This window comes from Dromaius novaehollandiae, chromosome 21 (genome assembly GCF_036370855.1).
Source record: "Dromaius novaehollandiae isolate bDroNov1 chromosome 21, bDroNov1.hap1, whole genome shotgun sequence".
NCBI lineage: Eukaryota > Metazoa > Chordata > Aves > Casuariiformes > Dromaiidae > Dromaius > Dromaius novaehollandiae.
Genome location: NC_088118.1, coordinates 8,699,811 through 8,727,271, shown reverse-complemented (window position 1 = coordinate 8,727,271; position 27,461 = coordinate 8,699,811). Strand labels below are relative to the sequence as shown.

General features: G+C 49.2%; 1 protein-coding gene across 17 annotated transcripts in view; it reads right to left on the bottom strand.

Annotated features, from left to right (window-relative positions):
• The window catches only part of PKNOX2 (PBX/knotted 1 homeobox 2), an 80,633-nt gene that overhangs the window by 29,794 nt on the left and 23,378 nt on the right, over nucleotides 1–27,461 (bottom strand). For 10 of the 17 annotated variants that reach the window (XM_064524385.1, XM_064524383.1, XM_064524392.1 and 7 more), the window contains 2 exons: nucleotides 4,746–4,946; nucleotides 4,186–4,271 (listed from right to left, as the gene is read on the bottom strand). The gene's annotated coding sequence lies outside the window, so the exon portion shown is untranslated. Of the gene's footprint in view, nucleotides 1–4,185; nucleotides 4,272–4,741; nucleotides 4,947–24,164; nucleotides 24,322–27,461 lie in introns of all 17 variants that reach the window. The other 7 variants (XM_064524386.1, XM_064524388.1, XM_064524396.1 and 4 more) reach the window with 2 other exon arrangements.

Sequence of the window (27,461 nt, the reverse complement as noted above, 5' to 3'; positions counted from 1 at the left end):
GGATTTGAGAATACAGATCACTGTACAAGTTTTGCAAAGAAAACAGGACTGCAAGAGGTTGACCCTGGTCACTGAAGGTCTCCAGGAGATAGCTGGGACCGTTCCTGCTGAACCCAACTACATGCCCAACCCGGGCAGAAATGGCCTGGCACCAAGACGTGGAGATGTGCAAGACAAACAACACAAGCCCCTTGGAGAAGCTGGAGGGCTGACAATAAATCCACGCATGTCCATGCAACACCCAACTCTTGCCCCTCTCCTCCCAAGCTCTTCACCTTTGGTTAACCAACGTGCTCTCCTATTAAAACCTACCAGAGCTGTGAGGGTGGCAAACACCTCCTGAACCTCCATGCAAGACACTTGGGGTGAGTTTAATACAATTTCCAGTCTTTCTCTCTTAAACCATCCTTAAAAATTACTTCTGTGGATTAAAAACTTCATTGCATCCTAAGGTAACACCCCAGAAGCTCTTGAGGTTGAAACGAAAAGACCACAAATTGGGTTCAGAGCTGATACTGCTCAAAATTGAAGAACTGAGAGGACAAGGGAGCTGGATAGTCATGTCCCAACAAATACGAACCCAATGCAATTTTTTGCCACAGGGCTTTATTTTGGCCAAAGACAATCTCCGACAAAGACTGAGCTGCTGTGAAGAGCCACCAGAAAGTTTTGACCCTCAAGGTCCCAACCAGCAGACAACAGTGCCAGTGGTTTAGACCTCATCACTGAGACGCTCTGGAGGAAAAAGACAACTGAGGTCAATAAATGACATGAATTTTGGAGAGGCGCCCTACCACTGAGGAGGCTAAAAGTAAGTATGGGCCTTGGATGAAAGAGATGTACCAAAGAGAGCAGATTTGTGCTTTTTTGGTGTGTGCCACTGGCAAATGCACAGTCAGAGCTGTTGATTTAAGGATTCTCCACCAAGAAGGAAGGCTCTCAAATATAACCCTGTCCATCAAAAAGATATAAATGAGTTAGCCCTGTTTTTGGTCCCAAACTGGCTGGTTACAGCTTTGGGGTGCTTCGCAAATCTCCCAGCAGGTGCAAATATCGTAAAGTGTGGATCCGACGAATGCCTCAACTACTCCACCTGTGCAAAAGCGTTTGGGGATACGTTAGAAGCGCAGCACGCACGACCGCCCTCTCCTTCCAGTCTACGACCTGCTATATTCTGCGATTCAAGTTTTGAGTGGTTTCACCTTCGGTTTTCGAGCAAAGCTCGCAATATTCCTGGAAGGAATTACAACGGGTTGAACCATGTGGCTGCAAGAGCCGCACCGTTCACACAGTGCTATGGGGAGGAGGAGGGCTACCGCACTGATGAAACCCTTCCCACACGTAAATCTGCCTCTTTTCTTCCTGTGTTCCACTAACGTATTTGCAAACGGCTGTTTATCCTTACGGAGAGGGAAAGAAATCCCTTTCCAGACGGCTGTTTTCCTCTTTCCCATATGGCAGATAAATCAGAGCTCTCTACGAGCAACATTTCAGTTCGTGCCCCTCTCCCGTAGCTCACCACTTCTTCTCAGAAACTCCCAAAACAAAACGGCTTTCAAGACCAGAAGGCACGGTGAGATCTTCCTTTAAGAAAAGAACAGGCCAGGCTTTCCGATATCGCCTGAGTGCCTTCCCTGTCGGAGCCCTGTTCCACCAAACTGCAGCTCCCACCTCTGAAAACGCACCCGCAACACAAATGAATGCAACGGGAGCTGCTAGATTAATTGCGCCCGTTTAAACACTTTTCATTCCCACATTTGAAGGCAATTTTCGGCCTCTTATATCCTCCATGACAAAAGACTGGTTTGAGGTATTATATGATGATTTATACAAAACACCAGATAATTAGGGAATTACAGGTAGTTTTGAACTGCCTTAATTAGGCTTGATATTTAGCGTGCTGTCTCCTCTGTTTACTCCAAATTTTGGACCATAAAATACATGAGACGGCGTTAAAAGCCTGATCCAGACTCAACACAAGGAGGGAATTAGGGACAAAAAGGGTTGGGAAAGGGTTTAGGACTTGAGAAGGACATGATGAATTTCTGGACACTGGCAATGAAAGGGGCAACCTAGCCTCTGAGCTGCCCCTCCATGCATGTACGGGCCTCAGGGGGAGGAAAGCCAAAATGGGTTCATCCCTGAAAAATGGGGTGATATATGCACGGGGTGGAGAATACTAAAGGGACCACAGCATATCTCACAGGATGAGGTCTTCAGGATGGATCATTTCTACCTGTCATTAACCACTTGAAGCGATGCCTGAAACAGCTTCTGGTCTGGAAGCGATTTAGACCCATGCCCAATGTCACGTCTTTCTGTACCTTGATGCATGCCCAACAGCACATCTTTCTACCTTGATGTGTCCCCATCACATCTTTCTGTACCTTGACACATCCCCATCATGTCTTTCTGTTCCTTGACGTGTGCCCAACGTCACGTCTTTTTATACCTTGACACATGCCCAACATCACCTCTTTCCATACCTTGATGCATGCCCAGCATCACACCTTTCTATGCTTTGACGCATGCCCAACATCACATCTTTCCATACCTTGCTGCATGCCCAACATCACATCTTTCTATACCACATCTGGTGTTTGCACCAGGGAACTGCTGGCATGGCTTGCTGAGAAGGAACCTTGGTTTTCTTGCTGGGAACGCTTCCCAGGCTAGGTCGTGCTGTTCCTGCATGCGCTCGTGTCCTCCACAGGCTTGGTTCCCTCAAAAGGAGGAGCCCAACACGCCCACCATGCCTTGTGGGGTGCCAAGTCCTTCCACAAAAGCATCAGGCAGCTCTGAAATACTCATGGATATGAGCAAGAGAGGAGAGAGGGATTCAAGGTGTGGAGGAGTCTCCCTGAGGAGCCCATGTGATGATACACAAGGGATTATCAACACCAAGCCCCCACAAAGGCACCTGGAGAAGCAACTCCAGGTGTGCCCAACTTGTAACTCGATTTTTCTCCCACAGAGAAGGCAAGGTAACCCAGCAGATAGCAAAAACAACGCTGCCTTTCCTCAGATTAAAACCTTGGACCTGTAGGACGAGCTGAGGCCCTTTTATTAGGAATGGAACGAAATCTGGAATAACACAAAATTCAGCCTCACACTCTGTCAGCAGATCCTTAATCCTCTTTGCAGGTTGGTGGCCAGGGAAGGTCATAGCCAAGAACGAGGGCTGAAAGGGCAGAAAATAATCCTGCCGTTATTTGATGGCATTTATTAAAAGGGCTTTCAGAGGAGGCAAGAGGAGGCTATTCAAAGCAAAGACGCGAAAGGTCTCATCTCGTGCTCTGCCACACCGTGGATCGAAGGAAGCTTCCCATCAGGCTGAAAGAGCACAAATAGCTTTTTGGTTTTAACCTGAGATGTGCCAACCTTAATCCTCGCTGATTTAGGATGCCCCTTTTAAGGATGCTTACAGGATCTCAAGGCTGCACCTCCGTTTTCAGGCTAAATGCTAGGTTTTGTTCAATGACCAATGTTGTTTTCTGTTACTTCTTCAGACAGAGCAAAGGAAACTTGCAGCCGACAGTTTGTATTTTATTTGTCACCCAATGGGTGCCTACAATTTAGGCACAAAACAGACAAATTTGGCACTTTACCAGCCCTAAGCATAGCATTTTGCGTTGAACAAAGAACTGTTAGACCCTTCATTTCACATACAGCTTATTTTATGGTCTGCGTTGAAGTTATTTTTAACCAGTGATAGTTTCTCACCAGGCCACATCCTACTGTCTCCCAAAATTTTGCAGTGATAACACCCCCTATTTAGGGGCATTTTTGAAAAATCTGTGTTTTTCTCAAGGCCGGCTACAGCTTGTAGGACTCTTTCAACGTGTTCATGACAGCTGAAGTTTAAAGAAATGAATCAGGCTCTGCACAGCCTGATTTCTTTAAAAAAAAAAAGAAAAAGCCACAGGCGCTGCTATTATTAGCCAGGAATTCGCTTTTTTCCCCTCAAAAAATGCACATTGCATTGTCCTTCTTATATTGTCCCCCTCCCAAAATCCAGCAGCCTGGTCTGCATGATACTCCTGACTGATGCATTTCGCAGCACAAATGACCACTGCCAGGTGCGGGAAAAGAAGGGGCGTTCTAATTATGCCAATCCCACTCGTAAAAATATCGCTTTCATGTGTTTACTCGCCTGATTAATAGAAAGCAGAAGAGCAGCCTTACTTTTTTGGGGGTGCTTGGGGAGCCGGCTGTCCTGCAAACACCTTCCCGCTGCCAGAAAAGCAAAATTTCCGGGTATCAGTCACAAGCTGGAAAGAAAAAAGATGAAATATTAATTAATATTAAGGCTGAGCCTTTCTGTGCGATAGGGAAGGTCTTCTCACAGCAAGAACGAAGCTGGCACGGGCTGCCCGATGGGAATACGTCCGCTCTTAACGCACTTTTTTTTTGCAGGGCAGTGAGGGAAAGTAGTGAGAATGTGTAAAATGGGAGGATCTAAGAAAAAATGCAGGCGGGGACAGCCCTGGGAGGTCAAAGCCGGGCTGACACCAAAGCTAGACCAGCAGCCCTGGGTGAGGTCCGAATATCTCCAAGGAAGGGCAAAAGCAAAGCAGACTTTTAGAGGCCAAATCGAGATGGGTACAGGAAAAGTGCCATAAACAGTGACTCTAAGTGAGATTTTTTGGAAGCCTTCCTACGGCAATTATCCTAGGAAAGCTACTTAAAGCTAAAAAAAATGCTCCTAAAGCACCAGTAGTGCCAAGCAATGTGGATTTACACACAGCAAGCCGCCTCCTCTCGCAGGTGACCCCAGAGCCGATGCCGGCACGAGCTGGTTGCCGGTATTTTCGCAGCGCCCACGAGAGACGAAGGGTGACGCGGTGCCGTCCTGCGTGGGCGAAGAGCTGCTTTCTGCTTCTCCGGGATGGGCGAGGGCGGCGGGATCTCCAGCACGGCGTCTCGGGTGGGATTAGCGGTGCAACCTGCAAAGGAGAAATCAAGGAAAAAAGAGGTGAAGCAGCCCTGGCCATTTTGCGCCTGGTCCTTGATTATAACTTAAGCTGAGGTGCAAATGTGCTTTTACACGCCGACCTAGATGGTGTTAGCTAGGAAAGAGCCATTAACGATGAATTTCCAACACAGCATTCGCTGCAAAGCAAGGGGCTCCCTCCCAGACTTCATACGCAAATCCTTTTTTTGCTCTTTTTTTCCCATCCCGGGAAGGCATGCATTTTTTGGCAGGTCCCGCAGCCCAGGTGCACTTGGCTGACAAGGGGAGCTGCAAGGCAAAGGACCCGCCTTCGACACACGTGTGCAGGCACGTGCAGGCGTGTGCGTGGTGCCAGGGCGGTGGCACGGCCCCTCTCTCATCCGGCAGTTTGCCGATGAGGGTTTGGGGAAAGAAGCATTGGATGTTTTTCTCACCTGCATCCCCCTCTGCGATAAGATCAAAGCAAAAAAAAAGCCAGGAAAAATCAGTCTTTTCCTTAAAAGCCAACTAAATGAGCAGCAGGGCTGATACCTCACAAGGCCAACAGTCCAGGGGAAGCACAGGGCTGTCCCAGATGTGCATTTCCAGGCTCTAATAAATCATCATTTCTCTCTTTCTCACAATTCTCAGTGTAAGTGTCCTAGTTTTTGAATTTTCCAGCTTTAGGGTAATTGCAATCTTTCAATGATTTTAAATCCAAAAGCATTGAGGCCATAGCGATTCTAACCACAGCTTAAAGACACCACAGCCACCATACAGATGTTGTGAGAAACGAGTTAGGCTCTGATACATATATGCCTCAATATACCTCACCTATAGAGAGCTCCTCAGATCTCCGACATTCATCTGATATATGTATGCCTTAATGTACATCACCTCTAGAGACCTCCTCAGATCTCTGATATCCACCTGACATATGCATCTTGATGCAATATATGTCTGATATATCTACCTTGATATACATCACCTACCTTGATATACATTCAGATCTCCGATAGTTGTCTGATATACGTACCTTGATATATATCAGCTCTAGAGACCTCCTCGGATCTCTGATATATGTGTGATATATGTATACCTTGATGTACATCACCTCTAGAAACCTCCCCCAGTCTCTGATATATGTCTGATATATGCATTCCTTGATGTACAATGCCTCTAGAGAGCTCCTCAGATCTCTGACACTTGTCTGATATATGTATACCTTGATGTTCATCACCTCTAGAGAGCTCCTCAGATCTCCAACGTTTGATGTATCTACCTAGATGTACATCACCTCTAGAAGCGTCTCAGATCTGATATATGTCTGATATAGCTACCTTGATGTACATCACCTCTAGAAATCTCCTTGGATCTCTGATACATGTCTGATATATCTACCTTGACGTACATCACCTCTAGAGACCGCCTCAGATCTCTGATATCCATCTGATATATGCACCTTGATGCAATATATGTCTGATATATCTACTTTGATATTCACCACCTCTAGAGAGCTCCTCAGGATCTCTGATATATGTCTGATATATCTGCTTTGATATATATCACCTCTCCAGAGCTCCTCAGGTCTCCGGTATAAGCCTGACATATACATCTCTGATATACGTCATCTCCAGAGAGCTCCACCTCTCTGGTGGGTCCATATCTCCCTTTCTAACAGAGAGGCTCCACTGTTCACCATCATATGGTAACTCCCCCCAAAACAGCAATAAACCTACCAATGAGAATGGCTTCCCTTGGTTTTAATTCCCTCCCCAACACATCACAATAAAAACACATTTTCTTGCCCTCATGTACTGATCACAGCTGGGAGATCTTGAAGTTGAAGCCTGAAAGACACGGGAAAATGTAAAGGATCACACTGGAAGCGTCATTCCCGGAAACCTAGACATCACCAAGGCTGTTGGCCAAGGACGGGTATTGGAGGTAACCAGGCAATGTCGGGGCAGAGCCAGGCACCAACAACGCAGAAGAGACCACAGTTGTCATGGCGTGTTTCGAGGAGATAACCCGCAGCGGCACTGAGCTTTCTCCCGCTCTGAGCGGATGTTTCGACATCTGCTCTTTGCGCAATGTTTGCTCTTTCCATTCAAAAGTCAGACCAAACCCCTAAACCTGGAAAGCCTGAGGAAGGGGATGAAAGAGCTGAGGGCTATTGACTCCTCAAGCAGGTCTAGGTCCCTCAAAGAGGCTTAGATACTTCAAAGAGGCTTAGATACTTCATCTGGACTGCACAAAATGCTCAGATGGGACTCAAGTCCAAAGCCAAAAAGGCAACTTAAATATCATAAGGATATTTATGATGGGAATAAAACACCTACAGGCTCAGGCTTGGAAAAAGAGCATGTGCAGGTGCTCACACCAACTACACATTAAGGATCTGGGACTACTTGCCCAGACAACGACGCAAAGAGCTTGCGTTTTGCCCCGAAGCCTCATCCCTGTGAAGATTTTTTTCCTCCCCTTGGAGAGATTTTTGTCATCTGGGCTTGCCGCATGCACGAAACTTGTCTTTTTAACCATGTAAGCAAATGCGAATGAAGCTAATTTTTATACTGATTGGAGAACCCAAATCTGTACCTGCATATCAGCAATACAGCTGGGCATCACGTTGGTAGCTGCAAAAATAAAAAATACTAGCACTCAACTGCTTATTTTTAAGCTCTGGCAGAACAAGAAGGCTTTTTACGTTGCCTTGTTTCCAACGTGAGCAGGTGGCAACACTCTGAACGTCAGCGTTTCGGAGGTGCGAAGATGTAGCTACGGGTATCGAACAAAGCACTTGATGCCGGCTCCTCTGAATTAAGCCGAAACGAGGAGTGATAAAATCACCGATAACGATTTTGCCGGCTTGCGCACGGTCAGCCGGGAGCCGGGCGAGCTGAGCCCGGAGAAGAGGATCTGCCCGGCGAGGGGGTGCACATCTGCCCACGGGGGCACATCTGGGCGCAGGCCGGCGGGGGCCGGGGAACAAAGGCGGCCTCGCGCCGCCGCGCCGATAAATAATAGAAAGCCGGAGCGGCCGGCGGAAGCGGCACCACACTGTTCGGCCTCGGGCGAGGCGGAGGCGAATTCGGTGCCCATGAGGTCTGGAACAGTGGGATTAATAACACATCAATTTTAATGCAGGGCGGGGGGTTCCTCCCTCCCCCTTTCTTCTTTTCTGCTTCACAAACAGCAAAGTGAATGTTTGAGCATCTCGGCAGGGGGTTAATGAGGACTCTGATTAGTTATTCAGATTTGCCAGCGCTGCCTCCATCCATCCTCGGGTGGGGGAATAACGGGAAAAGGGTTGCGGCAAAGCTCTTAAAGACGACCCGCGCCGCTTCCGCGGCGACTCCAGGTCCCGCGGCCGCAGGTTTCGGGGCGCTCGCCGAAACCGAAACCCCAACTTTTGCAGGGAAAAGCTCATTTTTCTATCATTTGGAGGGATGAGTAAAGCTACTGCGATAGAATATATGTGGGGCCACACGGATTTATATAAACACGAGGGAATGTTTCTTCTTTTTGTGTGAAAAATGAAGTCTTGGGCACTTTTAATCTAATTTCTGCCCGGCTGCAGTTTGACCTGACTATTTACCAGTCGTGTAACACCACATCCATGTCACAATATGACCCAAAAGGATGGATGCATGGATGTATACAGGGATGCATGGAATGGAGGCATGGATGCTTGTACTGGACACATGCACGGATGCACTGGATGGGTGCATGGATGGCTGGATGCACGGATGCATTGGACACATGCATGGATGTGTGTGATGGCTGCACGCATGGCTGGATGCGCTGGATGGCTGCTTGGATGCATACACAGTTGCACGGATGGATGCACTGGATGCGTGCATGGATGCATGGATTGGGTGCAGTGGACACATGTATGGATGCATAGATGGATGCACTGAATGCACGGAGAGATGCACTGAGAGAAGCATGCATGGATAGATTCATGGATGGACGGAAAAGAAGGCTGTAATGGGGGACATATTTTTATGAACTTTTTCCCCACCAGCATTTACTAAAAGGAGAACAACAACAAAAAAAAAACATAACCTTGCTGGAGCCCTCCTCCAGGGAAGGATGTCTCCTGCATTGCCCATCTGTGCCTGGGCACGCCAAAACCCAATCCTCCTCTAGGGTCCCATAAAAACTTCTTGCAAAGCCCAGTTGGATGAGCTCAACCGTGACTGCGTGGGTGCATCAGAGCTGCAACCTCACTGCAGACACCGCATCTCGTCACGGGCCTGCAAAAACGCAACATCTTCCGCCACGGTGTTTGTTTACGCAGCTAATAAAGCACTTTATTTCCTTGCACAAAACTCAGGACTTGCCTCATTGCTTCTTGACGCAGAAATACTTTAAACGGGTTTTGCTCGCCTGCCCCAGCATAATTTTGGGTTTATTTCTGGCTTTACACCTGTGCTCCTCACCTGCATCAAAAAAAGGCAGCGATCAGCAACACAGCCTGCAAAATAGACGCTTGAGAGGAAGCCTAAGCAAAACGGTGCTCAAAAAGGCTTGCAGGATGGAGCCGGAGCAGAGTTTCGCGGCTCTGCAAGCTATTTTTGTCCAGCAAACCAGACGTCATTTCACGCAAGTGTGGTCAAGACGAAAGCGGCGGTCAGCGGCGCACAGAGGATTTTCAGGCGAAGGAAGTCTCCATCCCAGAGCGCATTAAGATGGGGAAAACCAGGATACCAAAATAGCATGCAACGACATGGATTTTAAAAACATCACCCGCTGCGACGGCATCTTAAAACCGCTATCTTAAGAGAAAGATGGAGCCACACGTTGGCTTTTTCCACGATGGGATGCACCCGGGTCCGCAGCTCTCACGCCACAGCAGAGACTTTTCCCAGGATCACCACCATACGCTTCGTTTCCATTTTAAAACCGCACATTAATTGCTCTGAATTAACAGCTCCAGCTGGAGGAGCAAACGAGCAATTTGCAACCTTAAGCGAACGCCCAACTTAGCTGCAGTGATTTAAGTTTTGGGAGGAAATCTTGCCTTTCTGGTTGCGGAGCATGAGATGGAGCCTTTGCTGGTGGGCTCTGAGTGGCCGTGCTTGGCTAAAAGAGCATTTCCACGAGGACTGATGTGCCCGTTCGGTGGGAACTGACATTACGACATGGCCACAGATGGAGGCAGGAGGGTAGGAAAATCGGAAATTAAGAAATCTTTGCAGTTGGCTTTGCTTTAGAGAAACACAGGTAGAAATACGAGCCACCGCCTTCACCACTGGGCAATCCAAGGATTGTAGGAAAGGCTCATGAGCGTGGTTTTTTGTATTGCATTTACATTTTGTCTCCAAATTTTCACGCTTGCAAAAAAGAAAAAAAAGAATTTTTTCAAGTTCTACCCCTTTGCCGTCTTTCGTTTTTTTTCCCCTCTTTTTTCATTTGCTGCTAGATATAAGAGGTGAGGAAGAAAGCCCCTGGGAATTATTGGTTCATGAGTCCAGATATTCACCATTAAAGGACCATTTTTTTTAAATCAGCGTTTTCAGTGAAAGCAGTGACTATTTTTAATCATTTCTAACACCAGCACGCAGCGGGGATTCATGAAGCAAAGCCCATCCCCATCTCACCGTCTTGCAACACCCAATTTGAAGAGGAACAAACGGTGCCAGCAGCCCAGAGGTCTCCTTCCAAAAATGCAGTTCCCCCAAAACAAACGCGTAATTGGTGGCAAACGCAAGAAAAAGAGGTCTACAGTGATGACCGAGCATCTGCCATGGTATTGAGGGGAAAGTCTTTGCTATCCCAGTCCAGGTGGAGTTGGGAGTCAACGGCCATCAACCCAAGGGCTTTCAGAGGGTGCCAGGGATGGATCCGTGGAGGAGCTATGACAGAGATGGAGTTGGGATGGAGTCCTCACTATCGATGGTGCAGGAAAATGAATCGAAACGCTCAAATTTTCGGACATCCCACCTTGATGGCACTGAGGACCGAGCTCCAAGGAGATGGGAAACAGGAGGTCTCCGCCACTGGGGTCCTCAGGGCTGACGCTTGCTCCCCGGAGGCATCTCAGCATGCGTTGGAAATAACGTCGAAAAACCACGCGTTTTTTCGGCACGCTCACCAGTGCTGTCAGGAGTGGCTGACCTCAATGAAAGCCCAAAATTCGAGGCAGCCAGGCGGAAGCGGCCGCCCGCCACGATTCCCAGTGCGCCGCCCGGTTACGCAGATTAATCCACCTTGACGGAGCTTTCCAATTAGGGCTCCGTCTTAAGGAGGTATCAGCAATCAGGTATCTGATCAAATGCCACCTCAATTATTCAAACAATCCCCGCGTCTCGGTTTGGGCGCTGTCGAGGGAAAGCGGTCCGATTAATGTGCTGCCACTTCCCCATCACGTCCGACAGCCTCAACTTCATGTCTGATTGCAGAATTTGCATTCAATTTAATTTTTTCCATCTGGAGTAAATGAATAATCCGAGTACCTATCCCAGCCTTAATTACATTTGTTAAATTAAAAACTGGAATGGGAGAAATTGAAACGCGCGCAGCTCTGCGGCCAGGCAAGCCGCGTGTTCAACCTGCCAGAGCCCTCCCGTCTCCTGCTCCAATTTCTCTTCCTTCCCCACAGCCACGCATCGAAGAAATTACAACTCGAAAACAAAAATTCTTTATAAATGATGAAACAATAGATGATCTTTTGACATTTGCAGTGCTGTTTGCAGGGGAACGAGATAAAATGTAATAAATTCATACACTTCTGTGTGTTTCTTGGCTCCGGCAGCTCAAATTTCCATCTCTTTATGCAGGAGTCCTGGGGAGCAGAAATCCTTGATAATGCCAAACAATTCGACACTTTATTTTCTCTTTACTTTGCACCGCAGAAAACACAGGCTTCAAGCTGCCAGCTGCTGGGAGTGAAACCAGATGCCACATCCCTTTGACGCGGGGAAAAATCCTTCCGTCTCGGGGCGCGGAAACGCTGGAGAGGGATGGATTTGGGGCTGGAGGTCAGAGCCCATCCGATCAGGCTCCCGCTTTGCAGCCACGCTCAGAAATAAATGCCAGCAAAACGCCTTTCAGACCTTCTCGTCGCTCTTCTCCCTCTGGAAAAATTTTCCCACGTGGAAAAATTAATAGCGAAAGAGCTGGGTGACTCAAAGCGGTCACGAGCGAAGGGTCTGGCCCGGTAATAAATAATGATTAGGCGCAAATTGAAGATAAAGTGGTTTCAGCTCTTGTCATTTTAAGGAGTAATACTCCGTTTATCACGCGGCGGGATGCGTCAAATAATTATACCGGGATGTTTGCTTCCGTCTAGGTGTCAGTGACACTGGAAACGTTCAGGAAAGCCCGTTCCTAGTGCTCCCAAAGACTGTTTGAGTTGGCTATTTTATATTTGGGTGAGCAACGGTGCAACATGAGCATCCCCTGGTTCAGGGCTTGCAAAACCGGCTAAAAATATTCGGAAAAGCCACACGGTTCACGGAGAGAGCGAGACAGAGTTGCAAATAGCTTTTCCCTTCGCCGCAGCCCCAGGCCGGGAGCAGCGAGGCGCTTTTCGGGACAGCGGAGCCCCGTGCGAGGCCCGGAGGGAGGGCACAGGGCACCTTCGGCGGCGCGGGCATCAATGCCGGCTCTGTGCGAAGCCTCGCGGCAGAGGAAAGGCGGCCCCGAAAAAGCGCTCCCCCAAAGGCATCCAGGTGCTGCAAACAGACGGGTCTTTATTAATCGCCTCCGGGATCCCCTCGCGGGACTTTCGATTCGGCAGCGTTACGGGGCGGGGAAGGGAGGTGGAAAATCCAGGGGCCACTTTGTTCCGCGGCCGGCACGGTCCCGCTTTCTATTTTGCTTTCTTCTGCTTTGTTTTGAATTAACAGTTCTTGTGCCGGAGGAGAAAACATCATGTTTTAGCAACAAGGTCCCCAGTGAGTCTGTTTAAAAATTAATTAGTGCCATGCAACGTATTAGCGATGAATAGTAATTTTGGTTTTTGTACCTACCATGCCACTGTTATTCCGGCTTTTACATGGTCCTCCTGGCCAATGAGGCCCTAAATATTGAGGGCACCAAAGAAATTGTTGCCTGTATCTCCTGAAAATGCTCTATCCATTGCTGAACCCCCCCCTCGCTGTGTATTTTCTGTGCAGCTCACACATTTCACATTCCTGTTTGCCAGCCGCAACGTAAGCTCTGCTCACAGGAGGGTCTTCACCAGCAGAGCAGCTGCCCATCACCCCAAAAGTGCAGTCACCCAAGGGTGCGAGCAAAAAGGGGGCTGCAGCTGGCTGGACCCACCCCTGGCGAGGTGGTGTGGTGTGGGCCGTGATGGAGGAGAGAGATCCTCCAAGGATGGAGATCCTCTGAGGATGGGGATCCCTCAATCCGAAGGATGGAGATCCCCCCAGCCCTGAGGATGGAGACTGCCCAACCCCGAGGATGGAGACCCCCAAAATCCAAAGATGGAGATACACCTAAACACAAGGAAGGAGATCCCCCAAGGATGCAGATCCCTCAAGGACAGAGATGCCCCAACCCTGAAGATGGACATCTCCCCCATCCCAAGGAGGAGATCCCCAAAACCCAAGGATGGAGATCCCCCAAAGAGGGAGATGCCTCACCTTGAGGTTGGATACCCCCCACCCTTAAGGGTGGAGATCATCCAGGGATGGAAACCCTCAACCTCAAGGATGGAGATCCCAAACCCTGTGGATAGAGACTCCCAAAACCCAAGGGTGGAGACTGCCCCCAACCCCAGGGAGGGAGACCTCCCCGAAGCCAAGTTTGGAAACCTCCAAAACCCAAGGAGGGAGAGCCCCCAAAAACCCAAGGATGGAGACTCCCCAACCCCAAGGTTGGAGATCCCCAAAACCCAAGGATGGAGATCATCCACTTCAGGGAACTGTCCCTCCCGGGAACACCGTTTCCCCAGCAGCCCCCCAGGACCTCGACAGCTGGCAACCACAGACCTCACCCCACAAGTCTTGCCTGGCAGTAGCCCCCTCTCCGCCGGAGGGACACGCACACCCCCCAAAAGTCCCCATCCCACAAAGGGACGGCAGCAAAGCCCCGCAGGAGCAGGGCGACTGGGGCCGAGGAGCCTCACCGCGTCGGCAGCCTTCAGGTGGACGGCAAAACCGAGGGGAATTTGCAGGGACATCTGGAATATATTCAGTTTATGGCATGTTTCATATCACAGACAGGTACTTTGAAGCAGTAAGTAGTAGCAGGGCGGCAGGTCCCCCTGGGTGGGCTGCGGTTTGTGCTTTCAGCCAGAGCTGCCCCGACATGACAAAGGGGCTGGGGACACAGAGCTGACATTTTCCAAACACAGCTTTGGGCCTCTGGGGGAAAATCCAGAAATAAATTAAAAACAAGGAACGCAAAAAAACGAAAAAGGAAAACCAAAAATCCCAAGTCTTTAAGTGATGTTGATCCCCACATCAGGCCATTAACAGTCCCATCACAAATTGGAAATGACTCAGATAAATTAACCGGCTTAGCAGCTGCGAGGAAAGGCCCTTCAGAAGATTCATTTGTTTTGCGGAAAAGAAATTAGTCGGGAATTTAAAATCTTTCCAGCAGCTTGACGTAGACGCCCTGCCAAAGCCCACATGTTGCGGCGTGCACAGCCCCAGGCTGCAGCCGCTCGCCCGCCGGCCCCAAACCAAAGATGCTCCGCAAGCATCCGAAAGCGGGGGACAAATCCAGGGCCTGCAGATGCCCCCCGTTAGCGCACCACTAACGAGGCTGATGCACCCCCCCCCCCAAGACCTAGCCAGCCCCACGGCAGCAGCGCTGGCCCCAAAAGCCACCGCAGAGCATGAACAAGCAGCGAGCGAGGACAAAGTCCTGCAGAAATATGATTTGGGCACAAATTCACCCAAAGATTTGGCCGAAGCAGTGAGCCGCAGTGATTCACCCCAATTCTGTCAGCCGCAGTGATTCACCCCAGCACTGTCGGCTGCAGTGATTTACCCCGCTGCAGTGAGCCGCAGTGATTTACCCCGATGCAGTCAGCTGCAGTGAGCTACAGTGATTTATCCCCGAAGCCGTCAGCCGCAGTTTCACCCGAATGCAACGAGCCGCACTGATTTACACCCCAACGCAGTCAGCCAGTGATTTACCCCCGATGCAGTGAACCGCAGTGATTTACCCCCGATGCAGTGAACCGCAGTGATTTATCCGAGGGCTGCCCACAAAGACCGACAAACCCTGCAACGTCCCCACTTTCCCCAACGCTTTTCTGGCTGCGCATTCATAAAAACGGAGCAAAGCTTCGCTCGCCGGCCTGCGAGCGGAGGCGTTTCATCCAACACCCAGGGTAATGAGTTAAAATAATGCGTTAAAGCACTTCTGATAGCTCTCCGCTTTTGCAGATTTCCCCAGCAGAGAATTGAGCCCGCTGCCTTCGCGCCCCCCAAGCCTGGCAATACCTGCCCCCGGAAGCCACGTCCTTTTTAGCTCATGCAAGATTGAGCTTTTTTCGCCTACAGACACATTCATACTTCATTTCGCAGGCAGCACTTTCTCAAAACTCCTTTTAGTCAAAGTTCAGAGGTATAAAAGATGTAAAACACCCCTAAATTATTCACACAGCGTTTCACTCTTAAGCCGGTAATGGCACAGGAAAATGATAAAGCGGAGGATCTGGCGACAAAGCCGTGACCCCTGTGTTGTCTCCTTGTCTCTCTTTGGATGGAAAAGCCTTTTTTGTATTTGCTGGAAGAAAGGAAATGGAGGAGAGGATAAAAGAAAGGGATCTCCCTGATCCAGAAAGGACTGAGAGTGAGGCACCGCAAGGAGGGTCCGTTTTTCCTGCCGCAAGCATCCCTTGCGACGAGGAGCAACAAGCCAGACAGCAGATCCAACGCACCTCCACGACGGCATGCTCAAATCTGGGGGGGGTTGCAATTCTTCCCTCCTAAATTATTAGTTTTTTTACAGTGTAAAATTTCCAGAAGCGCAAGATTTTTGCAGGTTTGGGAAGCCAAGAGATCTGCAAAATTTCTGGGCGCTCAGCAAGCGGCAGAGCGACGGACTTTGGTTTGTCCTTTGGCCACGCTGAAGCTTTTCCAAAATTCACAGTATTGGAGAAGCAAAATTAAAGTAGGGGACGGGAAGGAAAAAGAAAAACGTCAAACCAAAAAATCCCACCTTGATTACGACGCTCTCTGTGGCAAAGAAGGCATCTAAGCAAATAATGGGGGAAAGCGAATACGAAACTGAAACAATTTCACATTTCAAACAGACAAATTTTTCAATAAAGGAAATCCCTGAAAGAGTGTTTCTTCCTGTTTTTCCTCTCTTTTTTGGGGGAGAAGGAAAAAAGAAAGAGGAGGAGCAATGGATGAGGAGGAGGGGAGCAGACCACAAGAGGACAAGGACTGGGAAACAGGCTGCAAAAACACAAGTTGAAATTTAATCCAACAATCAGGTGGATTTCAGGGTTATTTTTTTCGGACAGAAGAGTTAAAAGCTCAAAACCTGCTTTAAAAAATGTCCCCTGCTCCTAAAACCAGGCTTTTTCCACCAAGGCTCAGGACCTGCTTCCCGGCTGTCAGCGGGGAGCACCTAGCGTCACAGCATCCATCCGAAATCCCCGTCCTCGGCTGCCGCTCAGGGCGAAACTCCAAGAAGGCGGTGGGAAAAAAAACACGAAAGTAGGACGCCAAGGCCCGCTAAACCCAAACTCAGCTTGATGCTCACTAATTACCCGGTAATCGTATTTATATGCTGCCGGCACGCTCGGAAACACGGCTGCTACTAAGCGAGGTGCGCATCAATATTAATGTCCCCGTTGCCGTGCGATACCCGGGGACCTGTAAGAGGCAAAGCGGCATCCCAGGAAAGAGAAGGGTTTAAAAAATAGCTATTTCCAAGCTTGGAAGGAAGGGAAGGTGCCGGGGACGGAGGACGGTCTCTCCGTTGGTGGGCACTGGAAATCAAAGCAAATATAAATAGGAGGTTCCCACCTCCGGGGCCCAAATATTCAACCGGTTGTCTGTAATATGTTGCCCAGACTTTTGACTTTGCTGCAGTCAGGAAGAGTTTGGAAAAACTCCCGGGAAGTGTTTTTTCCAGGGCCACTTGAATCTTTACGGAAAGACAGGGCACGTCCCAAATCATTTCCAAATCCATGTGGGTATTTGCAGAAATGCTGCTACGCGGGACACAGCGGAGGCTGTAAACGTGCCCTAGGTCCCCTCTGTAATTCTATATAGAAGCTCTTCTCTAAATTATTTCTATGCAGAGACGCTTGGCACTCAGGGAACATTTAGGCAGAGTTTAAAGGGAGTTAATAAACTATTAATAGCCTGCGGTAAGCCCGTTATAGATTTGAGCCGTGTGTGTTATAGGTGCTTCAGTACAAGGTGTTATTGCTTGCTGATGTCTGCATGGAGAAGGCATCAAAAAATCACAGACATCTTCCAGTAAAACCACGGTTTCAGGAAAGCCGATATTTCTCACGGAAAGATGCGTATTTGCAGGATTTCTGACAACAAAACGAAATCTGGCGATTTTAGGGTAAGTGATTAAAGGATGTTCGCTCCACACGGCATTTGAGGCCATGTTACCCTGCGCCATCGACATGTTAATCGGTGCTGATCCGCACTTGGTTGTCATCAATATTCAAGGAAAACTAGTCGAAAACTAGGCATGAAGTTCAGATGCAACAGCGTAACACTGCGGAAACTAAAAGTTTAGACGGTCCTGGATCGTTCTGAACTTTCATTTCGATGCAAGTTGAGAATCTGCATGTTTTCAGCCCAATTCAGAATGACAAAAAGGCAAACTCTTGGAAACCCTTGCAAAATGGATATTCTGGTCCCTACACACCCTTAGCAATAAACTGTGGTCAGAAATGACCCACAGACATGGATTTATTTGATCATTTATTAAATAACATCCATCAGTAACCTGCTGATCCTTCACAGGAGAGCAAATGTATCTGGAGCACCATCAATGACTCAACTGGACTGACCAAAAACCACTATAAAATGATTTTCTATATTAAAAGAAATCCCCAGAAGTGACTACGATAACCTAGCTCGACAATTTGGGCTGCAAACGCCACTCTGCAATCCTAGCCTTGGCCATCAATTCTCTTCAAACTAGGGAAGATCTTTCAACACAGACATCGAAGACCCAATGGAAATGGTAATTTTTCCAAAGTTTAGTTCTCCTCTCTCTTAAATATTTCCAGCCTGTGAATAGCGGCCGCAAGGTCTACGACCGCAAGGTCTAGCCATCTACGAGAAGAAGCTGGAGGGTAGGAACGAGCCTTTCTTAGCGGACACTGAGGATGCCCACCCAAGAGATGCTGATTTGCACCACTGGAGGACCCAAAACCAGGCAAAACCAGGTGTTTTTCTGTATTTCTTTGGTGGGGCGATAGAAGGAGAACCTTGAGAAGTAGCAAAACCGTCTTCCAAGGGATGACCGGTGCTCACCTTCACCTTCTCAGTGCTGATTTGGGGCATTCAGAAAGGACGTTTCTACGACCCAAAAACACATCGAGCCCAGAGAAGGCCCTTCTGCACCGTTTCTCCAAAAAACAGGCCAACAAGGGACAAATTGGAGGCAGCCGTGGTGCCACATGGCCCAGCGGGCTGGAGGCAGCTTGTCCATCCATGTCCGGTGGTCATCCCGGCTTTATCTACCTTGAAATGGAGGCAAAGGCAGGCAGCGGGGTGCCGGGATGGGCAATTTCTCAGCCCAAAACGGCTCCCTGCATGGGGGAAAGAGGAGACGAGATGCCTCCATCTGCGGCAAAAACGGCTCTTTGCAGGAAACCCAAGCTAATTTTGGGGGCATTCCCAAGGAACATGCCAAATCCCAGCCCCTGCATCCCAGCAGGGCGCTCTTCAAGCACAGTTGATTTATCCTGAGAGTGTTTTTTCCGATTTATTCTGCGGTCTTGCTCACAGAGGAAGGGCATTTGGGTTTTGTTTTGTGCAAAATGGCAAACAGAGGGGGAAGAGCTATTTAATACCAATTTTGGAGGGGGGAAACGTGGCCGTAATTGATTTTTTTTTTTTGAAAGCCCAGCTGCCTCTGAACACAGGAACAGCATCGACCGCAATAAAATGCTCCTTTCTCCAAAGCAAGAGTTTAGAATGGAGAAAAAAAGCCAAGTTTTGAAATGCCTCTACGAAATTTAATTTTTGTTTGAATCAACAGCTTCACTTTGTGCCATTTGAATGCTATTTTAAGTTGAAATGTCAATTTGAAACTAACATTTAAAAATGTCAAAACATTTCATTTCTGCAGACAGAGCCGATATATTTTTTTCGCTTCCATGTGGCCAAACAGAAATTACTTTGGAATTTTACCCTGCAAAAAAAAAGAAAAGAAAAGAAAAGAAAAATCAATATTTTGACTTCTCGGAACGAAAACAAAGCTAAAATATAATATTTCCTCCAGGATGCAAACGATATTTTCTGACAAGCTGTAATCACCAAAAACTAATCTGAACCAAATGCTTGCTACCATGTTATAGATACATAGGAAGAAGGAGGAAAAACAGCGAGCTTGTTATCGTGTTCGGGCTGAACCCTTTCTTTGCTGGTTATTTCCAAATGCGGCAATGAGTTTTTCTCCTTATTTTTTTCCCCCCAATGGGGTGAAATCGGGGGGCAGCGAAGCCTTTTCCTTCTCTCGCCGGATGAACAGCAATGAAGCCGGGGAGCACGAGCCCAGGCGGTGTAAATGCAAAATTTGGACTTTCTCGCTTTGCCCAAATTGCCGAAAATCACAGCCGGCTTCACCGTAGGTTTGCGGGGAAACGGGAATTCAGTGTTTCGGGAACGTGCAGACGAAGGCGGCGCGTTGGAGGGTGGTTGCTTCTTTGGGATTTGCATCCCGGCAGCGCTCGCGGGACTTTGAGCATCCCTGGGGCACGGGAAAACGCCCCTCCGTTAGCCAGAGCAACGTGCAACGCGCTGATTTATTTTTATTTTTTCTAAAGAGGAGACTTAAGGCTGGAAAAAAGGAAAAAATGGAAAAAAAGACTTAGTGTCTCCTGCAGCGAAGGCGGCTTGGCTCGGCGCTGCCTCCGCGGATAAACAGCCCTCGGAAAACCATCCCGTTGCCAGCTGCCCCCGTCGCCTCTCTGGCCCCCAAAAATGGCTTTTCCTGCACGTTTCCAGCATCCCGGCGCGTCTCCGAGGCTCCCGACGTGTTTTTAGGGGGAGGATTGCGGCTCGGGGCGGCCGGCCGGGACGTCACGGCATGGTTTCGGCGCGGGGCCGAGGCGCAGGGCGATATTTTCTTAACCCATCCGAAGGCAGTCGAAGCAAAACGAAACGCAACGTTCCAGTGATCTCACCCTCGAAATAACCGCCTTGCAGGGGGGCTTGTCTGAAATCGCAGCGTTTTAACTTCTTCTGGCTTTTCCGCAGCACCGTTAACCCTTCGGACCTCGCCGCTCCGGGGAGAAAGCGCTTTCCCGGGCAGCTCTGGGAGCCGCAAAAAAGCAGCGCTGCAAAACGGGGCGAAAGCGGGATATTTCGGAGACGTCGCCGCGAAAGGTGGCTTTTGCAAACGTGGGGTTTTTTCGCAGCGGCCCCGACGGCCCCAAATTCCTCTTTTTCCCCCTTTTTATCCCGCGCCGTCCCGAGGCGCGTCTCCAAGCCGGAGTTTCCAAACCGCGCTGGGAATAGCGCAATTATCTCGGCTCGCCACATTTTTCAGCCCTGCCTGAGGTTTAATTAAAGCCAAGGAAAAACACAGAGGAGAATCGCTGTTTCAGATATCACCCCACTGCATGCGGCTCCAAAAGACAAAAAAAAAAAAGAAAAAGAAGGGAAAATAAAACCTTTATCACCGACTTTTTAATTTGCTGAGAGAACCTTCCAGCTCAGTTGGATATTACTTCTTTATCGTATTTCCTTTAAAGAAATGCATATATATATATACATACACATACAGGGGGGTGTCTACGCGTGTGCACGTGTGTACGTATGCATATGTACACATATGCATATATATATATATAGGGGCACATGTGCACTATGGGCACGTATGCACCCTATATATGTATTTATATATGTGTGTGCCTAATCCCCTGTAATCTCCTTGAATTACACCTAAAACACAGTTCCTCGCAGGTGACCTTTTCACAAAAAGGCTGTTTCTATGACAACAGCGTTGTTTGAGTCAGCCGAGAGAAAAAAATAAAATACCGCGGGAAAAGGTATTTAATTTCACTTAATTCGACATCCCGTTTTGCACCGAGAGGGGTCGGATCGCCGCGAGCCGGCGCACGCCGGATAAACCCCATCCTGGGAAAAATTACAGTGGTTTCAGGTCCTGAAATAAGCGGGAGAAGGTGGTAAGCGGGGCCGGCCGGCACGGGCATCCCATCCGTCCTCGGCGTGCTGCCACCAAAAGCCGAATCTGGCTGCAAATTCCCAGCGCCGAGGGAAAATCCGGCGATTTGAAGGGCGCCCGAAGCTGGAAAAAGCCGCCGTCTCCCATCGCGAACCTGCAGCCGCAAGCGTCGGCTCCTGGTGCGAAACTGCCACGGCGCCAAATCCCCCAAATCCCCCAATTTTCCCCGGGATAAAGCGTTTGCTGCGAATCAGAAATTCAATTTTAGAAGGAGGCATTTCCTGGGAAAAGACAGGATCCATCCCGTCTTTTATTTAAGGCAAATCCCTCCGGGATGGGTCCCGCGCTGGAGACAGCGGGTAAATTATAAGGGTCAGGGACCAAATTCACCCGCTGGCCAGAAAATTTGGGGGAAAAAAAAAATCTCAGCATTTCACTGGGTTTTTTTTTATTATTATTATTTCTTTTAATTATTTCCAAGCCGGTAAAGTAGGAAAATCCGCAAGGCGTTTTCCCCGAGCTGTGTTTTCACCCCGCAGAGCCGAGAGCCGGCTCGGAGAGTCGGACACGAGTCGGATGCCACGGGAATTCAGCGGGCCGCCGGCATCGCGCCAAGGAAAGGCGGCCCAGGCGGTTCCAATGCTCCTTTTTCATGTGTTTTCTGCCTTTTTTGGGGTTTTTTAAGGCAGGCCGTTGAGCGGCACAAGCGGAAAAACGCCGCTCGGATGGGGAGGATGGGACAAAATGGGAGTTTTTTGCAGCGCTGCCGCACAGGGCTGTTGCACGGAGCCGCGGTCAGGCATGCCGTAATTTGGGAACGGGTGGAAAAGCAGCATTTTGGCCACCAAGGAGGTTTTTCCTTTTTTTTCCCCCTTTTCCTGGAGGAATTACAGTGCGCAGGGCCGCCCCGACCCCGACGCCTTCCCGGGTCTTGGGAGCCGAGACGGCTGGTATTTTCTGATGGCTCAATCTTGCAACGCGCAGGACTAAGAGGATAAAAATACCCGTTTCCATGGGAACGCAAACTCCGGAGTTTTAAAATATCGGAATTAACCTTGCGCTAATTCCCGTCCTTAAATCTCAGTTTGGCACGGGCGTTTTTGCTCGCTTTGGGGTCTTTTTTTTTGGTTTTTCCCGGGGAAGGGGGCACCTCGGCAGTCGAGCTGTCCCGTGCAAGACTCGCGAGCTGGCACAGGCTGAATTTTATTTGCTCAAAAACACACTGATATCGCTTAAGAAATTAAATTAAATCAAAAAAAATTAAATTGTAGTAATATTGCTTCAGCAACACTGGGTGAGCGCATCCACTTTTTGGGCCGCGACGTCAACAGCTTGGAATTACCTTTTTTTTTTTACATTAGTTAACAAAAAATGACACTTTTTAGACGTAGTTAATGACTGGGATGACACGAAAGTTAAATATAAGCGAATCGGGTTTCCGATGAGACTTGGTCTTAGCCCACCCTGAGGAAACACCACGCCACTCACACAAAAACCCGCTATTTATATATAAAAAATGCCGGGTGTTTTGAGGGAAGAAAAGCTCCGCGAAGACGGCGCGGTGGGACGGGATCAGCGAGGCGGCTGCCGAAAGGGTTTTGGGGAGAATAATGCCCCAAAAAGACAAAAAATGAAAGGGAATGAACGGCGATTGGATCATCAAGGGATACGCTCAGTCCGGACGTTTTAGGTTTCTTATTTTTGTAAAAATATAGGCAAAGCCCGACGGCGATGCTGGGTTTCAACCCCGCCAGCAGCTCCCCACCGTGCTCTTGCAAGCCGCCAACCCCAAAGACGTGTTTTTTCCCCCCAAAACCACTGCTTCATTTCAGGGAGGGATTGCATTGAGGAGAAAAAGCTTTAAGTGCTGCAAAAAATTGAGACGGTTTTTACGGCATGGAGAGGAGACTTCCTTATTCATAGTGATGCTTGAGAAGGGAAAGGGGAGAAATATAGTGCTTTTTACCAACTTAAACTGCGCACTCATTTCATCGGCAGGTTTTTAACCGGACCTGTTTTCTAGCCCGTCGGTAATAAAAACAAGCCAATAAAATGAACATGAAAATACATTCATTAGGATTTATAACGCTCATTAAAACGGGCCGGGTACAAAAAGCATGACTTAGCTTCGGAGAAGTGGGGGAAAAAATGCAAATTTTCTTTGCGCGGAAAGCGGAGATTTCCCCTAATCGCCCAGTTGTGCCCCGGCGCAATTATCCGCGCTCAACCCGACGGGTTAAAACGATCCCGCTCGTCTCCGGCCCCAGCGAGGAGCCGAAAAGTGTTGCATTTTAATAAAAACGAAATCCGGACCCTGCAGAAACCAGCTTCGCTAATGACGTGTTTACACAGAAAAAGACAATTTCTATTTAATGGTGATTACTAGCGAGAACAAATTAAACTTCCCGGAGTATATGGGTTAGAGATAATGGGAATAGGAGAAAGTTATAATGTGTGCGCGGGTGTAAATCAGCGTTTCTGCATACGGGCAAGGGTATCTGCGCATAGGAGGGCACCTGTCTGTGCCCGTGCATGCATCTTAGCATGCAAATGTTTATATTTTATACTTAAAAATACTTGTATATGTGCTAGGAGGATGCCTGTGTCATGCACGCGTTTGCAGGGAGAAGCTCCCGGATGCCTGGCTGGGATTTTTGGCTGCCCAACGGGAAAAAGTCGCCCAGGGAGCGTTACCCACCCTGAGGAGCATTTGAGCGTAAATCCTGTTTTCTCACCCGGTTTTTCCTGGAGCAGCGAAGAAGCGGAGCCGTGACCCTCTCCGAAATGTTTTTATCTCAGTGCTGCAAAGCCGAGGCGAAGCCTCCCGATGCTTCGGCCTCCACGGGAGGATTAGCAGCGTTTTCGGAGCGGCCTCGGCACCAAGCCCGTTCCCTCCGGATCGCAGCGCGGCGCCTACCTGCGCGGCCCCATCCCGCGGCGTTACGGCGAAGCGCGGCGCCGCTCGGCTCCCGCGTCGGCACCTTCGGATGAGAGGACAAGCGTCCGCCGAACGAGCCCAGATGCGAGTCCCCAATTCAGGAATTTAAGCTCAGAGGCAGCTAATGAGGCAGCGGCTGGGAAGATTTAATAACAGCAAAATTAAAACTGTAACCGAAGCATAATGAAGAACGGGCTGCAAACGGGCTTGCAGGAGCCCGCGATGGGTCTCTGGGGAAGAGCCGCCGGTTCAGAGGAACGGTAAACAACGCGCAGAAATGCAACTTAATTATCCGCCCGATGCAAAACGTGCCGACGGATGCAGCGGCTCTGGAAGGAGACGCGGGGCCAAAGGGGTTCGAGGAGGGGCTGGCGCGCTCGGCGCTCTCAGGCGCGCCGTTTGGGCCCCTTCGCACCAAAAAGCGAGTCCCCATCCGAGAATAAACCACATAAATACTGAGAAATATTTTTTGCAGCCGGAGCTCGTGAGTAAATGAAAAGCTTCGGCAAAAACGCGACTGGGCAGAGGGCAAACGCCCAGATTTGACTCTTTGCCTGAGGTCGCCAGCGCCTGGTTTTGGGTCTAGCTAAAATCAGACCAAAGATGGTGGCTAGGACCAACATACGGATGCTCAGAAGGACTGAGGCAAGGATAGTCGCTCAATTCAAGCCATGGATGGTAGCTGAAATCAAAGCAAGGACGCTGGCTATGACGGAGACGAGGAAGATCACTGAAATCAAACCGAAGATGCTGGACAGGATCGGTGCAGGATGCTGGCTGGGACTCAACCAAAGATACTAGCTAAAATCAAACCGTGGATGCTAGTTCATGCCAAACGATGGATGATAGCTAACACCAAGCCATGGACCCTAGCCAACACCAAGCCATGGACACTAGCCAACACCAAACCATGGACACTAGCTAACACCAGACCTTGGACGCTAGCTAATATGAAACCATGGATGCTAGCTAATGCCAAACGATGGATGTTAAGTAACACCAAGCCATGGACACTAGCCAACACCAAACCGTGGACACTAGCTAACACCAGACCTTGGACGCTAGCTAATATGAAAGCATGGATGCTAGCTAACGCCAAACGATGGATGTTAAGTAACACCAAGCCATGGACACTAGCCAACACCAAACCTTGGACGCTGGCTAATACCAAACCATGGACTCTAGCTAACACCAAGCCATGGACACTAGTTAACACCAAACCCTGGACACTGGCTAATACCAAACCATGGACTCTAGCTCCAAACCATGGATGCTAGCTAATGCCAAACCATGGATGTTGAGTAATATCAAACCATGGACACTAGCTCATACCAAGCCGTGGATGCTAGCTAACACCAAGCCGTGGATGCTAGCTAACACCAAACCTTGGATGCTAGCTAACTCCAAACCATGGACACCAGCTCATACCAAACCATGGAGGCTACCTAACACCAAACCATGGACGCTAGCTAATATCAAACCATGGATGCTAGCCAAGACCAAACCATGGATGTTAAGTAATACCAAACCATGGACACCAGCTAACACCAAACCTCGGATGTTAGCTAACTCCAAACCACGGATGCTAGCTCATACTAAACCATGGATGCTAGCTAACTCCAAACCATGGATGCTAGCCAAGACCAAACCATGAATGTTAAGTAATACCAAACCATGGACACTAGGTAACATCAAACCATGGACACTAGCTCATATCAAACCATGGACACTAGCTAACACCAAACCACAGACACCAACTCATACCAAACCATGGATGCTAGCTAAGACCAAACCATGGACGCTAGGTAACACCAAACCATGGACGCTAGCTAACACCAAACCTTGGATGTTAGCTAACTCCAAACCATGGATACTAGCTCATACCAAACCATGGATGTTAGCTAACACCAAACCATGGACACCAGTTAAAATAAACCAAAGACACTGGTTAGGGCCACAGCAAGGATGCTGTCTAGCACTGAACCACAGGTGCTGGCTAGAACCAGTGCTCTGTGACTCTCCCTTTCGATCCACCTAAAACCAAATGTTATCTGGGGTTTCTCCAGGCTTCCAGCAGCCAGGGCAGGATGCAGCAGGGTGTCACAGCACCCAGCACGCACCACCTAAGCGCCGGGGCCAGGAGACCCGCGAGCAGACGGCGAGGCCGGGTGCAGCTCCACAGCACCGTCACTAAATCACTTCTCTGTCCCCCTGCAAGCGAGGCAGGCCCCGTGGTCGGCAGCGAGCGGGATAAAAATATCTTTTATTAGCCCGGCTGATGCTGCCGGGAAAACCAGACGGGTTTTCTGGCACCCGAGTCCTTCTGCAGCTCCGCAAAGGTGCATCCCGCTGCCACTGGCTCTTGGCACGCTGCACAGCCACCCTGGGCACTTTGCCTTGCCCGGACCTGCCTTTAAGTCGGTTCAACTCCCCAAAGACCCCGCGGGCCACTGGTTACCGTGACGGGTTTTTTTTTTTTCTGCATGTTTTTTTTTTCCAAGAAGGGTTTTGCTGCTTCTCCGGGCATACGGCTCAGTGCGGCTCTTCTCGGACCTCTTGCAAAACGCAAACCGGGCAGTTATCCTCCATTGCCAAAAAAAAAAGCAAAACAAAACTGTATCCTGTCCCCAGGCTCTTACATTTTCTGTGTTTGTCTACAAACGCCGTCAGCCATCGCGTATCGGGTAACTTCTCCCCCGGTTCCAAGTGAGCGCTTTGGAAGTGGCAGCGACGGCTTTTCTGCTGCCCCAGGAGAGGTTTTCGCCTTCCCTCTGCTCCTAAAAGCAAAGAGCAAACCCCGCTCAGCTCCCAGAGAGAGTGCATCCTCTTTGGGTTAATAACAGCAGAAATCGGCTTTTTGCACTCAAGAGGGAGGGCAAAAAATAACCATGCTGCGCCCCTTGTAGTCTGCACTGCGGTGTGAAGGTGGCAGGAGGGTTTTTTGCCTTTAAATACAGTATTTGGGGCGACCTATTTTGCAAACCATCTCCTTGACCTGCCAGTGAAAAGAAACACCGCGTGTTTTGCAATTCCAGCAACCGCGTTTTTCCTTCTGCATCTTAAAACCGTCGCTTTTCCCAGAAATATCGGCCAGGTTTGATTTATTGGCATCCCCTCGGCACGGCTCGGCTGGATTTAACACGCAGAAGTAACTTCAGGACCGAGCGCGATGGCGAAAGGGGTGTTTCCCCGAGAAATGCAAAAGCCGGAGAAAAAACCATCCCCAGCCGCACGTCGCGCTCCCAAACGATGCTCAGGGCTGGCTGCCAAACGCAC